The 16,528-nt window shown below is 48.5% G+C and overlaps 1 protein-coding gene across 5 annotated transcripts in view; it reads right to left on the minus strand.

Moving 5' to 3' along the window:
* Positions 1 to 16,528, minus strand: part of MAPK8 (mitogen-activated protein kinase 8) — a 153,526-nt gene that overhangs the window by 56,350 nt on the left and 80,648 nt on the right. The gene's annotated exons all lie outside the window — the stretch shown is intronic.

A 16,528-nucleotide genomic window follows, 5' to 3' on the forward strand; every position in this document is an offset into this window, starting at 1 on the left:
TTATATTTCTGGAGATTTGATAGTGATCCTAAGATCTCTAGCTCAGGAACTCAAAAAAATCCACCAGCTAGATTAAAAAAAACAAAACAGAAAAAAAGAAAAAAAAAGAAATGATCTTGGAACTGGAACTGAGCCTTAAAACTTCTCTCTAACAACAGTTTAACTTCTGAAATATATTGAATTTTGGGAATATCTGCCATCCCCTGGAACCAGACAAAACTAATCTTCCAAACAGAACATATTCACAACAGAAATGTATTTCTTGCCCTGAGTACTAGCATCTCATTATATATTGTTACAGAATAAAAGCAGTAGCAATATATGCAATACAGTGCTCCTGTTCACTGTGGAATTTGTCACAACTTGCAGCAGTGCAATGCTGGCAGTCAAACGACTGTATTCTTATGGCAAATCAATATATGAATTTTGTGAGTAAATATGCCAAAAACAATAATAATTCACAAAATGTAACTTGCACAGTTTTACACTGCATTACAGAAAATGAGAAATTACTACTTATCTGATAATTTCCTTTTCTTTAGGACAGTCAGATAAATCCACAAGTGGGTTATGCACCTCTACCAGCAGATGGAGACGGAGCAAACTGACATCACAGTATATATAATCCCTGCAGTGACATCAGCCTGCCAGTATCCTCTTCAAATACAACTGTGTATGTAACGAGGACCACGTCGACGGGAGACAACAATTTCACTTCCGCCCATGACACTGCTTGAGTTCTAGTGGAATGAGGCTGACCTGAGTAGGTAATGACTTCCCAGCATCAACATATGCAGCCGTGACTACCTCCTTAATCCAACAAGCTATTTGTAACTCATGAGGTCGGTTCTTTCTGCCTGGTACCATTATGGAGAACAAACAGGCAATCCATCTTCCGTAAAAGCTTAGTAACCTCCAGATACTGGACAATATGTATGTTGATATCCAAGGGTCGCAACAGACGATAATCCTCAACATCTTTCTCTTTGTCCAGACAGGGCAGGGAGATGAACCGATTCAACAGAAAGTCAGTGACCTTCTTTGGTAGAAACGAAGGAACAGTATTGCAGCTGTATTGTACCTGGAGTCACCCGGAGGAATGGCTCCTGGCAAGACAAGGCCTGCAGCTCGGAAACCCTACGTGCAGAACGAATTGCCACAAGAAACACCATTTTCAAGGTCAGTAACCACAAGTTCAGGTTATTGGTCTAAGTGTAGGGCCTGCTAAGGAATCCAATACCAAATGAAAACTCCATTAAGGGCACCGGAAACCGCAAAGGAGGGCGAAGATGTTTCACTCCTTTCAGGAAGTGGGCCACATCTTGATGAGCCGCAGGGATCCACCGTTTACCTGACCTCTGAAACAGGTGAGAGCTGCTATTTGTACCTTTCAGAACTAAATGCCAAGTCCTTGTTCAAGCCATCCTGCAAAAATTCCAAAACAAGCAGAATCTTGACCGAATAAGGAAGAGTATTTCGATCCTCACACCAGGACTCAAACACACACATAGGCCAAAGAAGTGGAGAACTTTCTAGCTCTTAGCAAGGTAGAAATCACTGCTGAAGAGTATCCACGTTTCAGCAAACGAGCCCGTTCAAGGGTCATACCGTTAAGACAATATCAAGTCGGAACTTCGTGAAGAATAGTACTCGGCCACAACAGATCCCTGTGCGCTGGTAGCAGAGGGGCGATTCCACCAGGAGCCACCACATACCACTGTCTCCTGGTCCAATCTGGAGCGAGAGCACCATCCCTCTGCGGAGCTCGACCTTTCAAACTAATCTGCCCAACATGGGCCATGATGGAAAGGTGTACAGCAACTTGCCTTCTGGAAACTCCAGCACCAAGGCATCTATCCCCAACAGCTTCAGTTCTTTCCTGCGACTGAAGAATCACAGAACTTTCGCATTGCAAGAAGTAGCTAGCAAGTCTAGAAATGGGAGACCCCAGCGATCCAGAATCATCTGAAACGCCTCGTTTGATAGCGCCCATTCTCCTGAGTCCAGACTTTCCCTGCTGCAAACGTCTGCTCTTACGTTGTCTTTTCCTGCAATATGCAAGGCCGAGATCATCTGGAGATTAGCTCGGCTCATTCCATAAGTTGATCTATCTTCTGCAACACTTGTTGGCTCTTTGTTCCACACTGCCAATTTATGTAAGTCATATGTAAACCATTACCTTGCGTTGTCCGACATTATCCGGACCACTCGACCCTGCAGCCTGTCACCGAACTGCAAACATGCAAGCCGGACCGACCTGGCTTCCAAACGATTGATGTTACAGAGAGACTCTTCTGCATCCCAGCGCCCTTGCGCTATCTGCTCCTGACAGTGAGCTTCCCAACCATGGAGACTTACATCCGTTGTCAGTACTAGGGAAATTCCCTTCCTTAGAAGATCCGGTTGTAACCACCACTGCAGTCAAGAGGAGACCTCCATCAGCAGATGGAGCCGAATTGAATAGTCCAGAGACTGTGGGTTCCACCAAAAAAACAGGAAGGGCTGAAGAGGATGCATATGCACTCTCGCCCATGGTACCACTTCAAGGGTTACCGCCATTAAGCCAAGAACCTGCAGATAGAACCACACAGTTGGATGCAAAGTGTTCATCAATAGATATAGCTGTGCCATCAACTGAGTAAGAGCTTCCAGCAGGAAAACCTCACCCTGCTTCATGCTGAACCGAACCGCAAGGTATTCCAATGATTAACAGGCTGAAGACTGCTCTTGAACAGTTCACAACCCAGCCAAGCTGCTGCAACAGGGAGATCACCTTACAGGTCACCAGGCAGCTCTCCTCCAGTGATTTGGTTCGAATCAAAAAGTCATCCAAACACCGATGTACTAGGATCCCATCCCTTTGTCAACTCTGCTACAACTACCACCATTACCTTGGAAAAGGTCCTGGGAGCAGTGGCCAGACCAAAAGGCAGTGCCAGAAAATAATGGCATCTCAGGACTGCAAACTGCAGAAAGTGTTGATGCTCTAGTCAAATGGGAATGTGAAGATATGCTTCAAACAGGTCCAAAAGAGGTCAGAAATTCCCCTGACTGAACAGCAATTATCACAGAGTTCAAGATCTCCATGCAAAAATGCATCGCCTGCAAGTGATGGTTGACACCCTTGAGATCCAGGATGGGATGAAAGGATCCCTCTTTCTTGGGCACAATGAAATAAATTGAATATCGCCCTGTATTTTCTTGAGATGTGAGCATTGAAATCACAGCCCTCAGACTGAGGAGCCTCGCCAATGTATCCTCCACTGCCTGCTTCTGTGGGAAGTGACAGGAAGAGACCATGAACACATCCTGAGGAATACTGCGAAACTCCAGTTAATATCCTTTGCATATCACCTCCAGGACCCACTGATCCGATGTGATCTCGACCCACCTCTGATAGAAGAGGGAGAGGCGAGCCCCTATCGCCTGCTCCCACGGGTGGGTCCACAAACCTTCATTGGAAGGCTCAGGAGGATCCACTACCCAAGCCTGCGCCCATTCTGGCTGTCTAGGATGAAAGGACTGAGACCTACCAAAAGGTCTAGTCTTCTGAAAGGTTGCTCTCCTCTACAGGGTTGAAACCGCTTGGATCACCTAACATGACCTCTCATGCTAAAGGAGCATGGCATCTGCTTCTTATACTCCAGTAATCAAGAACCCCATGATTCGCTCCACTTACTAGCCAGTTTCTCCAACTCACTCCCAAATAAAAGCGAGTCTTTAAAGAGCAATTTCATGAGATTAGCCTTGGAGGTATGCATCGGCCGACCATTTTCTTTTTTTTTTTAATTTTTTTTATTTATGCAATTTTCATATACATTTCAAGAAAACACTTGAATTGCAATCCAATATAAACAAACATAACGAAAAGAAAAAAGGAAAAAAAATTGCTTGTATATCTCATGTCCTCAATTTAGGAGATTCCAATATCACAACTTCAAGAAATATTTCACAACAAAAGAAAAAGAACTAGCTTGAGAGGCCAAAATCATGAACAAACATCATACAGACATATACATCCTGATTAGACATTAGGAGAGGAACACGTTATAGAAGGAACTTTATTACTTAGAAAAGCAGACAACTGTAATGGTAAAAAGAAAGTATAGGAGGCATTCTGGTACTTAATACATTTGCAAGGAAACTTTAAAATAAAAAAAGCTCCTAGTTCCAGAACGTTAGGTCTAAATAATAGAAACTGCCTCCTCCTTTTCTGAGTATGCTTTGCAGAATCTGGATAGGCACAAACTTTCATATTTAAAAAAAGTTCCAGACGATGACAAAAAAACATTAAGGATCCAATCCTGATCAGACTCTATTAAATAAGGAAACAATCAAGGCAGTTGGTTTATCCAAATCTTTTAGAGAGTTTCCAAAATAGCTGTAATGTCCCATGAAGACTTCTCAATTGGAGAAAGAACCTGCATGTTGTTAGGCTCCACAGCTCCTCTTTTGAAAGGTGGTATATAATAAACTCTAGAAACAAGTGGAAACGCCTGTTCCAGAATATTCAAAATATCTACCAAGTATTTTTTCCACATCTTACCAACTTTAAAGGTTGAATAGTAGGTAACTCCAATGTTAAATCTCCAATATGCCTTAAAGCAACACTGTCTGTGCACACCTGAGTTCTTCAGTCAGCTCTGGATGGGAAACCGTTGGACCTGTGATCTTGATGCGGTCCCTGACATCTTCAGTGTCCTGGACCTATGTCCGTCCCTGCTGCAGATCCAACGCACGTGCCTCTGCCAGGTTAGCAGGGCAAAACATTCCTCCGGAGAAAGAGATTAAAAGCTCAGAGAGGGGTTCGGGTAAAGCTTCTTCCCAGTCAGCGTCCAGTGAGTGAACTCCCGGAGCTGAGCCTCCCCAATGAACATGAGTGTCCATCGGGCCCGAAATAGCAAGCGGGGAAAATTCAGGTAGTACTTCATGCTTTCTGGCTCTTCTTTTCCTGCCAGAGTGGGGCATAGTGAAACAAATTGAAGGAGCGATCTCAGGCAAGTCAGGCTATCTTGGAATTTCCGGCTGGCCGACCATTTTCTCAACCATAACTGTCGCTTGGCCACTATTTCCGAAGCCAACTCTCTGGCTGAGGTGTGGACCAAATCGCAGCCTGCATCTGCCAATAAAGCAGCATCTGGCTCCATATTTGCCCTGGAATTCACCCCAGAGTCATCAACCTCTTGAGAGAGAAGTAAACAAGAGCAAGCCACCAGGGAACAAGAAGAAGCTATTTGCAAAGTTATTGCCACTACTTCAAATGCTTTCTTAAGCATAGTTTCAAGCCTCCTATCACGTACATCCTTCAAGGCCACTCCTCCCTCCACGGGGATAGTCATCCGCTTGGAGATTGCACACACAAGTGCATCCACCTTCAGAAAATGTAAACGCTCTCTCAGCACCGGATCCAGAGAACACAGGCCATCCAAAACCTTACCTTCTTTGAAATTAGCCTCTGGGTAGCACCACTCATGATCAATCAATTCTTGAATGGCTTCCAACAGAGGGAAAAAACAAGAGGCTTTACGCAGAGAAACCAAAATGAGATTTTCTCTTTGGCTCAGACAGAATCTGCTCCAGGGACTCCCAGCATTTTCAAGGTCTTGGAAATCAGGGCCAGCAGTTCATCTCTATGGAAGATCCATAGCATAGTCCTATATGGTTCTAACTCTGGAGGAATTTTACCACCCTCAAGAGAGTCTGGATCGGTGTCATCATCCGTGCCATCCAGATCTCTATTAGTTATTCCCACTGCCGCTCTAGGTGTACTCTGGCACTTACCAGTAGGTCCAGGCAAGGTTTGCACATGTGACTCTGACCTGGGGGCATTGGATGGAGCTGAGGAAAGCGTCTGTAGAAAGGATTTCAATCCCTGGAAAAATGCTACCCATGAAAATGTAGAAATATCCAGACCAGGAGGTACCTGAGGCATACTCACTGAGCTGCCTTCCCCTGCTGAAGAACTAGTTAGGGGTGTTCCAAAATCAGGCACCCCACATGAAAAAGGTCTTTACCCAGACCTACATCTGTCTGGGAAGAACCAAGCTTAGCGGAATCAGAGGAAGATAATTCTCCCTGAGCCTCCAAACAGCACTAACACAAGTCAGTGGGCACTCCTGGCTGAGATGCCTGAAAATGACAGGCAGTACAAAGAGAAAGGTGCTTAGGTTTCTTAGATATAGGCGCCATTAGACTTGAACATGGCTTGAAAGTGGGAGTCAAACTTTTTTTTTTTTTTGGGCATCTAGAAATTCTAGGCATCCAATCTAAGTGTCCAAAAACTAGGCATCCAACAACAAGGCGACTCATGTCTAGGCACCCATAGAATAGGCATGTTACAAATTAAGCAAACAGCAATGCTCAATTTATGCGCACAGGTAAGTGGAAGTCCACTTAAGGCACTGCTTTAACTTGGACGCACAGACTACCAGACCTGCCTAAGCGTCCAAAAATGGGACACACAACTTGGACGCACAGCTAGACTCACACACCGAACTGACAATCCTATAGAGGAAAGCCTAAAGAAAGCGTGTGAAATGCCGTTGAGGCTCACCATGCAGTGTGCAGCGAAAGAGCGGGACCTAGCCTACAGAGGCTGCTCAACCTGCCAGGCTGACCATGTCCTCGACCTCCCACGGAGCTGGACAAACATCGCAACGGCATGCTGAGCAAGGAGACCGGGGAAAGTAGGAAGACCTACAGCAAAACTCCCCTCCTTCTCTGTCTCTGTATTTCTATTTTTTTTTTTTAAACTTACCTGAGCTTAGTCTTACCTGGTTGAGTACAGAAATAGTCTCCGGCTAATGGGGGAGAGGGCATTTGCTGTCACCACCGCACTCAGTTTCCTGCACCACTGCCTTTCAGCTGCTTAACAGCTAAGTCCATGCTGGCTGAAAAGCCAGCTACTGGACCAAGGCACGCATCTGAGGGTTCATGGAAATCACCTCAGGAATTCTTAACTGGTTGGGGGGGGGGGGAGGAACGACACCTTTGGATTCACTCAGGAGAGCGGGGCAAATTTATTTTCCATATTTCTCTTTTTTTTTTTTTTTTTTTTTTAAATTGAAGTAATCCCCAGTAGGGGAATGCACATCCACCATCTGCTGGAGACAGAGAGCATACTGGCAGGCTGGTGTCACTGCAGAGGTATCTATACTGTGACATCAGTTTGCTCTGTTTCCATCTGCTGGCAGAGGTGCATAACGCACTTGTCCTGGATTCATCTGATTGGACGTTAAGAAATGGACAAATAAAAATGAAAATGTATTCTTCTCTTCTCTATTGCTTATTCTCAACTCTGTGCTTTCCACTTTGCTGCACTGTATAGCAAATGTTGCTTACCTGATGTAACAGGTGTTCTCACAGGACAGCAGGATGTTAGTCCTCACAAATGGGTGACATCGAGGATGGAGCCCACCACGGAAAACTTCTGTCAAAGTTTAAACAGAACTTTGACTGGCCCCTACTGGGCATGCCCAGCAAGGCACTGACCCTGCAGCCAGCAGGGGTCTCCCTTCAGTCTGATGTTCAAAGCTACAGGCAGTGCCTAAAAAGGAAAAACAAAACAAACCCAACACCGCGGGGTGGCGGGCGGGTTTCGTGAGGACTAACATCCTGCTGTCCTGTGAGAACACCTGTTACATCAGGTAAGCAACATTTGCTTTCTCACAGGACAAGCAGGATGGTTGTCCTCACAAATGGGTGAGTACCGAGCTGAGGATGTCCTGACTTGCACCAAATGCACCCAACGACGTGCAACAGGCACTACAACTGGGGTGGAATTTGGTAAAGGGCATCCGCACCCTACCGGGAAGGTGGAAGGGTGTTGGTACATCACGTTGGAAAAAGGTTACGCAAGACAGATTGGCCGAAGATGGAGTCCTGTCTTCCAGCTTTGTCCAAACAATAGTGGGCTGCAAAGGTATGGAGAGAACTCCAGGTTGCAGCCTTGCAGATGTCAGGAAGCGGCACCGATCGAAGGTGTGCCACTGACGTAGCCATGGCCCTCACAGAGTGTGCTTTGACACGGTCTTGAAAAGGGATGCCCGCTTGCTCATAGCAGAAAGCAATGCAGTCCGCCAACCAGGAGGAAAGAGCCTGCTTACCCACAGGTTGTCCTAACTTGTTAGGATGGAAAGAGACGAATAATTGAGTGCTCTTCCTGTGAGAAACTGTACGGTCTAGGTAAAAGGCTAGAGCCCGTTTACAGTCTAGGGTATGCAGGGTCTGTTCTCCAGAGTTGGAGTGGGGCCTGGGAAAAAAGATAGGTAGTATGATGGATTGATTAATATGAAACTCAGAAACTACCTTAGGTAAAAATTTAGGGTGAGTGCGGAGTACCGCCCGGTCCTGCAGGAGCTTAGTGTAAGGCGGATAGGTAACTAGGGCCTGTAATTCACTAACCCTGCGAGCTGAAGTGATAGCCAAAAGGAATAACACTTTCCATGTGAGATACTTTAACTCACAGGAGTGCAGAGGTTCGAAAGGAGGTTTCATTAGACGACCAAGAACCAGATTAAGGTCCCAGGATGGGGCCGGAGGCCGTAAGGGTGGCTTCAGATGGAGCAAGCCTTTAAGAAAACGTGTTACTAGGGGTTGTACTGAAATAGGGACACCCTGTACATCTTTATGGAAGGCGGCTACCGCACTGACATGCATCCTAATGGAAGAGGTTTTAAGACCTGATTCAGAGAGATGCCATAAATAGTCCAAGAATTTGGAGATTGGACAGGAAAGGGGATCAAGGGACTGAGAAGTGCACCATGATGTGTACCTTTTCCATTTGTATGAGTAAGACTTTCTTGTGGAAGGCTTTCGTGAAGCTATCAGGACTCGAGAAACGGAATCTGAAAGGTTGAAAGGCTGAAGGACTAACCTTTCAACATCCATGCCATCAGGGACAAGGCTTGGAGGTTGGGATGGAGGAGGCATCCGTCGTTTTGAGTGAGCAGATGCGGGTCCTTTCCCAGAGGAATGTGCCTGCGGATGGAGAGATCCTGGAGTATTGGAAACCATACTTGGCGTGGCCAGTAAGGTGCTATCAGGATCATGGTTCCTCCGTCCTGGCGTAGCTTCACGAGAGTCTTTGACACAAGAGGAAGTGGAGGGAATGCGTAGAGCAGACCGGTTGTCCACTTGAGGGAGAATGCATCCCTCGGCCGAGAGTGCTGGCTCCGAATGAGAGAGCAGTAATCGTCCACTTTGTGGTTCTGAGGGGACGCAAAGAGGTCTATGCGGGGAGAACCCCACTTGTGAAACAGAGAGGTCGCTATCAGAGGATCGAGTGACCACTCGTGCGGTCGGAAGACACGGCTCAGCCGGTCTGCCAATACATTGTCTACTCCCGGCAGGTAAGTGGCCCTGAGGTACATGGAGTGGGAGAGGGCTTCCGCCCAGATCTGCGCAGCTTCCTGACACAGAAGGAAGGAGCCTGTGCCTCCCTGCTTGTTTATGTACCACATGGCCACTTGGTTGTCCGTCTGGATTAAGATTATCTGATGAAAGAGATGATCTTTGAAAGTGCGGAGCGCATAGCGGATTGCTCGAAGTTCCAGGAAATTGATCTGGTGTTCGGCTTCCTCGTTGGACCATAACCCTTGGGTTTGAAAGTTGTCCACATGGGCTCCCCAACCGATGTGAGAAGCGTCGGTGGTTAGGATTACTTGCGGATCCGGTGGAAGAAAGGGTAAGCCCTGAAGGAGGTTGACCTGAGTCGTCCACCAGGTTAAGGATAGGCGCAGCGCTTGTGTGACTGTGACTATAGAGGACAGAGGCTGAAAAGCTTGAATCCATTGGTGTCGTAGAGTCCATTGTGTTACTCTCATGGCTAGTCGGGTCATGGGAGTGACTTGAACCGAGGATGCCATGTGTCCTAGGAGAATGAGGAACTGGCGAGCCGTGGCCGTATCTTGAGACTGGAGCTGGTGAGCTAGGGACATGAGAGTTTGGACCCGTTGAAGCGGAAGGTAGGCCTTTGCCTGTAAGGTGTCCAAGTCTGCCCCAATGAAAGATAAGGTTTGAGATGGGACGAAGCAAGATTTCTCGTAATTGACAAGAAACCCTAAGGAAAGGAGTGTGTTGATTGTCAATTGTAGGGAGGACCGGGCAATCTGAGGGGTGGAGGCCCTGATTAGCCAATCGTCCAGATAGGGGTATACGTGGACACCTTCCTTCCTGAGGAATGCTGCTACAACTACGAGGCATTTGGTGAAGACTCGTGGAGCAGATGCCAGACCGAAAGGTAGTACTCGGTATTGGTAATGGTCGCGGCCTACTAGAAACCGCAGATATTTGCGATGGGATTGTGTTATCGCAATATGGGTATAAGCTTCCTTGAGGTCGAGGGAGCATAGCCAATCCCCTCTTTGCAGCAGAGGGAGTAACGTGCCCAGGGTTACCATCTTGAACTTTTCTTTTTGAAGGTACTTGTTGAGGGCCCGAAGGTCCAAAATTGGACGTAGCCCTCCTGACTTTTTTGGAATTAGGAAGTACCTGGAGTAAAATCCCTTGCCTCGTTGAGAGGGAGGGACAGGTTCTATAGCATTTGATTGCAAAAGAAGGGATACTTCCTGTTGTAATTGAGTCAAGTGGCTGGATAGACTCCATGCTTGAAGAGGCGGGGAGTCTGTCGGAAGAGTTATGAAATTGAGGTGGTAACCCTGTGCGATAATTGCCAGCACCCACTGGTCTGAGGTAATCCGTATCCAATGCTGCAAAAAGTGGCACAGACGACCCCCTACAGGGATGTGGGGGAGTGGGATATGGCATGTGCTCCGTATCGGGAAGTCAAAGGCCTGCCGCAGGCCCGGGAGGTGGGGCTACAGCAGGTCTTTGTTTCCGAGGTTGGCGTAGCTGAGGTCTGGTGGAGGATCGAGCCGGATGAGGCCTAGTCGACGGAGGGTAATAGCGACGTGGCCGAAAGAATGACTTTTTAGAGTCCTTCTTAGGTGGTGGTTTGGAGGATACCTCAGATGGAACAGACGAAAGTTGTTTCAACGTCTCGTGGTGATCCTTCAATTCCGCCACAATCTGTTGAATCTGTTCTCCGAACAGATTGTCCCCCAAGCAGGGTAAATCGGCTAGATGATCCTGGACCTCTGGGCGAAGGTTGGATGATTTTAACCAAGCCCAACGTCTGGCTGAGATGGCAGTAGCTGAGACTTTCGTGGAAGCATCGAAGATATCGTAGGCCGTTCTGATCTCGTGCTTCCCAGCTTCAAATCCTTTGTGAAGGAGGGCTTGAAGCTGTGGCTGGTATTGGTCCGGTAATGTGTCAGCGTAGTCCTGCATCTGTTTAAGGATAGCTCTGTTGTATTGAGTCATATAAAGTTGGTATGAAGCTATGCGAGATATCAACATAGCCCCATGATATACTTTCCTGCCCACACTATCAAGGAATTTGTTGTCCTTGATAGGGGGAGTGGAAGAGTGTGGTTTTAGGCGCTTGGCCTTCTTTTGCGCAGACTCAACTACAACAGAGCGATGATCCAGTTGAGACTTCTGAAATCCTGGTGCTGACTGAACGAGGTATGTTGAGTCAGCTTTTTTATTAACTGGTGACACAGATGAAGGTGATTCCCAGTTTTTCTTTAAAAGATCCAGAAAAACCTGGTGAATGGGGATGGAAGCGATGATTTTTGGGGCATCCAGAAATTGGAGCAGCTCCATCATTTGGTGCCTGTCATCGGTCTCAGATTGCAGCTGAAAAGGCACAATTTCTGACATCTCCTTTACAAAATTTATAAAGGAGAGATCTTCAGGAGGAGATCGTTTTCTACTCTCTGTAGGAGATGGTGGGGATGGTAAATCTGTATCTGAAGATGTATCATCACCCCAGGTATCATAAGGATCATGTAGGGCTTGCAGTCCTGAAGGACCTGGTAGAGGATCCAAAGGCATCGATGGAATCGGTGCTGCAAGCGGAACTGTGAACGGCATCGAGGGCTTCGGGGGGTACCGATGGAATCGGTGCCGATCTTGGAATCGATGGAGCCGAAGGATAAATCGGTGGAAAGGTATGTGAAGGCACCGATGGAACGACACCGGACGGGGGAATCCGGAACGGTGTTTCTCCTGTCGATGAATGTCCTTCCGGAGATGATGGTGTAGTCGGTGCTACTGGAATCACCGATGGAAGGGCGCGCATGAGTGCCTCCATACGATTTAGTATCGGTTGCCAACGATTCCACTAGAGGCTCGGTGGTCGGTTCCCTCCTCGGTGGCAGAGTCGGTGCTGAGGTCGGTGCCTGAGGCGGTGCCGGAATCGGTGCCGGAGGCGGTGCCGGTGGAGGCTGGAATCTTCGCATCGCATTCTCGATGGCCTCCTGGACCAGCCGGTCCAGTTCTGCCCGGAGACCAGGGGTAACCATACCCGGCTCGACGGGAGAGGGAGGCTGAGGCAGGGCCGGAAGTACCACCGTAACCGGTGGGATCACGGCCCCCGCACCCCGGGAGGGTGAGGGTTTCCTCGGTGCCTGCGAACGAGACGTGGACGGTGCCAGGTCTGACCGAGGCTTTTTCGTCGGTGGCTCGGCTTGTTCAGAGGTCGATGGTTGTGGATCCTCGACGGGCCGAGACTTGTGCCGTCGATGGCGATGCTTATCCTTCCGATCTCCTCGCCCATCCGGGGAGGGGACAGGAGTCGACGGCCGAGAAGTCATCGGTGGAGGACGGTCACCGGAGGGTTGACGATGGTGGTGCAACTTCGACGGTGCCGGTTCCGATGACGTCGATGCTATCGATGGCGTTGGGGTGGGTGCATGGAAGAGGAGCCCCATCTTCTCCATCCTGGCTTTACGACCCTTAGGTGTCATTAGGGCACATTTAGTGCAAGTCAGGACATCATGCTCACTTCCCAAACATAGAACACAGACCCGATGGGGATCTGTGATTGACATAGTCCGGGTGCAATCCGGACAACGACGGAACCCCGTCGCCATGGCCTAGGGCCAAATTTAGCCGCGGGATTGGTAAGTGCCAACAGGCCTCTAGGGCCAAAATCGACGGCAGTCGATGAAAATCGGCAAAAAACTTACCGGCTTTCGCGGAGGTGACAAAAATTTGTCGAAGGGAGACCCCTGAGGGGCAAATTTTCTTCGGAAAGAAAAAAACCGAATTCCTGTCAGGAACGTGGTAAGAGAGCTCCTTTCACCGCGTGGCAACTGCTGCGCGGAAAAAAGAAGACTGAAGGGAGACCCCTGCTGGCTGCAGGGTCAGTGCCTTGCTGGGCATGCCCAGTAGGGGCCAGTCAAAGTTCTGTTTAAACTTTGACAGAAGTTTTCCGTGGTGGGCTCCATCCTCGATGTCACCCATTTGTGAGGACAACCATCCTGCTTGTCCTGTGAGAAACTTGGAACAGTCTTTCTGAGCTGGTGACATGCTCCCTCTCTGGCCTTATTCAAATCTAGTCTAAAAACCCACTTTTGAGGCAGCTTTTACATTTTCACCCTGATTATCCCACTCATCACCTTATTGATTTTAACCTTTTTCTTAATAAATTAAATTCCCAACATTTCTTTTGCCAGCATGTTTATTAGATTAAAAGCTCTACCAAGCATGTGCTGTCTCTTAAGTGTTTTTGTATAGCACTGTGTACCTCGTGTAGTGCTATTATTAGTAGTAGTGTTGTGTTTTGCTTTTTTTTTTTTTTTTTTTTTTTTTTAACTCCTTAGACAGCTATGACACTAGTAAAGTGCATATGATTCTCCTACTGAAACATGGCACTAAGGCATCACACTTTCTAAAGTAATTCTTAGCAAGTCTTTTATTGAACCAACATAAGAATTATCCACAGATAGTGTACAAAGAGCTTTCAAGCCAGGCTAAGTCTCAAAAGCTCTTGTACAGCAGCATAAGAAAATTATTCCTTACCTGCTAATTTTTGTTCCTGTAGTACCATGGATCAGTCCAGACTGTGGGTTATGTCCCCCGTCCAGCAGATGGAGTCAGAAAAGGCTTTGGAGGGTGCTGCCATATTAACCAGTGCACCCTGTGTAAGTCCTCAGTATAGAGAATATCAAAGCCAGAAAAATAACACTAAGGAAGATGGATCACGTGTACGAATCAGAAAAGATTATCAGTAATTAAGGCCAACTGGTGCCACAACTTTAATTTGCAAAGAGAACTGTCGAACAGCCTCAAGAAGCGGAGGCAAACTTCAGAAACCACAATTGTAGCAGAACAGATCGAGCACGAGAACCCCAGGATCCCAACATTAACAGGGAGGGCGTCTGGACTGATCCATGGTACTACAGGAACAAAAATTAGTAGGTAAGGAATAATTTTCTTTTCCCTGTACGTACCAGGATCAGTCCAGACTGTGGGATGTACCAAAGCTTCCCTAAGACAGGTGGGCCCCTGAAAGCCCTGCTCGAATGACCCTGTCGCCAAAGTACCCAGAGGTTGATGACTGTAGGTGCAAACGATAATGTCATGCGAAAGTGTGTAGAGACTTCCAAGTTGCCGCCTGGCAAATCTCTTGAGAGGAGACAGACTGGGATTTCGCCCAGGATGCTGCCTGAGAATGAAGTGAATGGGCCTTGACACCCAACGGAGGAGTCCAACCCGCTCCAATGTATGCCGCCACTATGGCTTCCTTGAGCCATCTGGAAATCATTGTCTTTGTGTCCTGAGACCCCTTCCTTGGTCCTGACCAAAGGACAAACAAATGGTCCGAGACCCGAAGTCTTTGGTGACCTCCAGGTAGCGGATACATCCAGGAGACGGAGAGATCTGGACTCGTCGGCTGAGAAGGATGGGAGCTCCACCGTCTGATTGACATGAAAGGCCGAGACGACCTTGGGAAGGAAGGAAGGCACTGTACGCAAGGATACCCCGGCGTCCGTGAAACGGAGGTAGGGTTCTCTGCATGAGAGTGCTTGTAGTTCCGAGATGCGGCGTGCAGAGCAGATAGCCACCAGGAAGATTGTCTTTAGGGTGAGATCCTTGATGGTGGCGTTAAGCAGGGGCTCGAAGGGAGGACCTGCCAGAATCTTGAGCACCAGGTTAAGGCTCCAAGAGGGACATGGATCCTGAACCAGTGCCGTAGATGCTTCGCTCCCTTGAGAAAGCGAGCGATATCCGGATTAGACAACAGAGAGGGATGGTCGGTTGACTGAATGAGTGAGCCCAGTGCGGAAACTTGTACTCGCAGGGAGTTATAGGCGAGTCCTTTCTCCAGGCCGTCCTGCAGGAACGCAAGGATCTGAGGCACAGAGACCATTCTGATATGGGTGCCATGTGCGGTACACCAAGACTCGAAGACCTTCCAGACCCTCAAGTAGGCGACAGACGTCGAGGTCTTCTGGGCCTTGAGGAGGGTCGAGACTACTACATCAGGGTAGCCTTTGCGCTGAAGCCAGCACCTTTCAAAAGCCAGGCCGCAAGACAGAAGCGTTCTGCCTGATCGAAAAATACCAGCCTTTGATGGAACAGATGAGGGAGGTGACCCAGACGTACCAGGCCGTCCATTGCGAGGTTGAGTTAATCCGCACACCAAGGGCGTGGTGGCCATTCTGGGGCCATCAGTATGACAGGACCCTGATGTAGTTCTATTCTCCGCAGTACCTTGCCCACTAGGGGCTATGGAAGAAAGACGTATAGATGACCCGGCCAAGGGAAAACCAGAGTGTCTACGCCTTCTGCGCCGTGCTCTCGCCTGCGGCTGAAGAATCTTGATGCCTTGGCATTGTGAGTCGTTGCCATGAGATCCAGACGGGGCGTCCCCCAGTGACGAATGAGGAGTTGCATCGCCTCTGAGAAGGACCACTCTCCGGGATCCAATCTCTGTCGACTCAAGTAGTCCGCCTGAATGTTGTCTACGCCTGCGATGTGGGAGGCTGCAATGTGCGGGAGGTACCTCTCTGCCCACGACATCAGGTGGGCTGTTTCGAGGGACACGTGCCAGCTCCTCGTACCACCCTGGCGGTTGATGTAAGCTACTGTGGTCGCATTGTCCGACAGAATCCTTACCGCTTGGTTCCGCACAAGAGGCAGGAAGTGTATGAGCGCCAGACATACCGCTCTTGTTTCCAGACAATTTATCGGACAGGCTGCCTGTGCCTTTGTCCAGTGCCCCTGCACTGAGCTCCGTTGGCACACTGCCCCCCAACCGGTCAGGCTGGCATCGGTGGTGACTACCACCCACTCCGGGATCTCGAGAGGGGTGCCCTGTGCAAGATGCAGTGGATCCAACCACCAACACAAGCTGGTTTTGGCAAGCTGAGGGAAAGTGAGGACGAGCTGGTAATCCTGCGAGACCGGTTTCCAGTGAGAAAGCAGTGCCCTTTGTAAGGGACGCAGATGCGCAAAAGCCCATGCTACGAGATCAATAGTAGAACCCATGGATCCCAAGATCTGTAGATAATCCCAAGATGTGGGCGCCGGAAGTGCGACGAAGCGCTGAACCTGCTCTCGGAGGGATTGCGCTTTGTCCGGTCGTAGGAAAACCTTGCCGTATCGAAGCGTTCTCCCAAGAAATCCAAGTGCTGCGAAGGACCGAGACTGCTCTTGGCGAAGTTCACAACCCAGC

The sequence above is a fragment of the Rhinatrema bivittatum genome, chromosome 7 (genome assembly GCF_901001135.1).
Source record: "Rhinatrema bivittatum chromosome 7, aRhiBiv1.1, whole genome shotgun sequence".
NCBI classification, from domain to species: Eukaryota; Metazoa; Chordata; class Amphibia; order Gymnophiona; family Rhinatrematidae; genus Rhinatrema; species Rhinatrema bivittatum.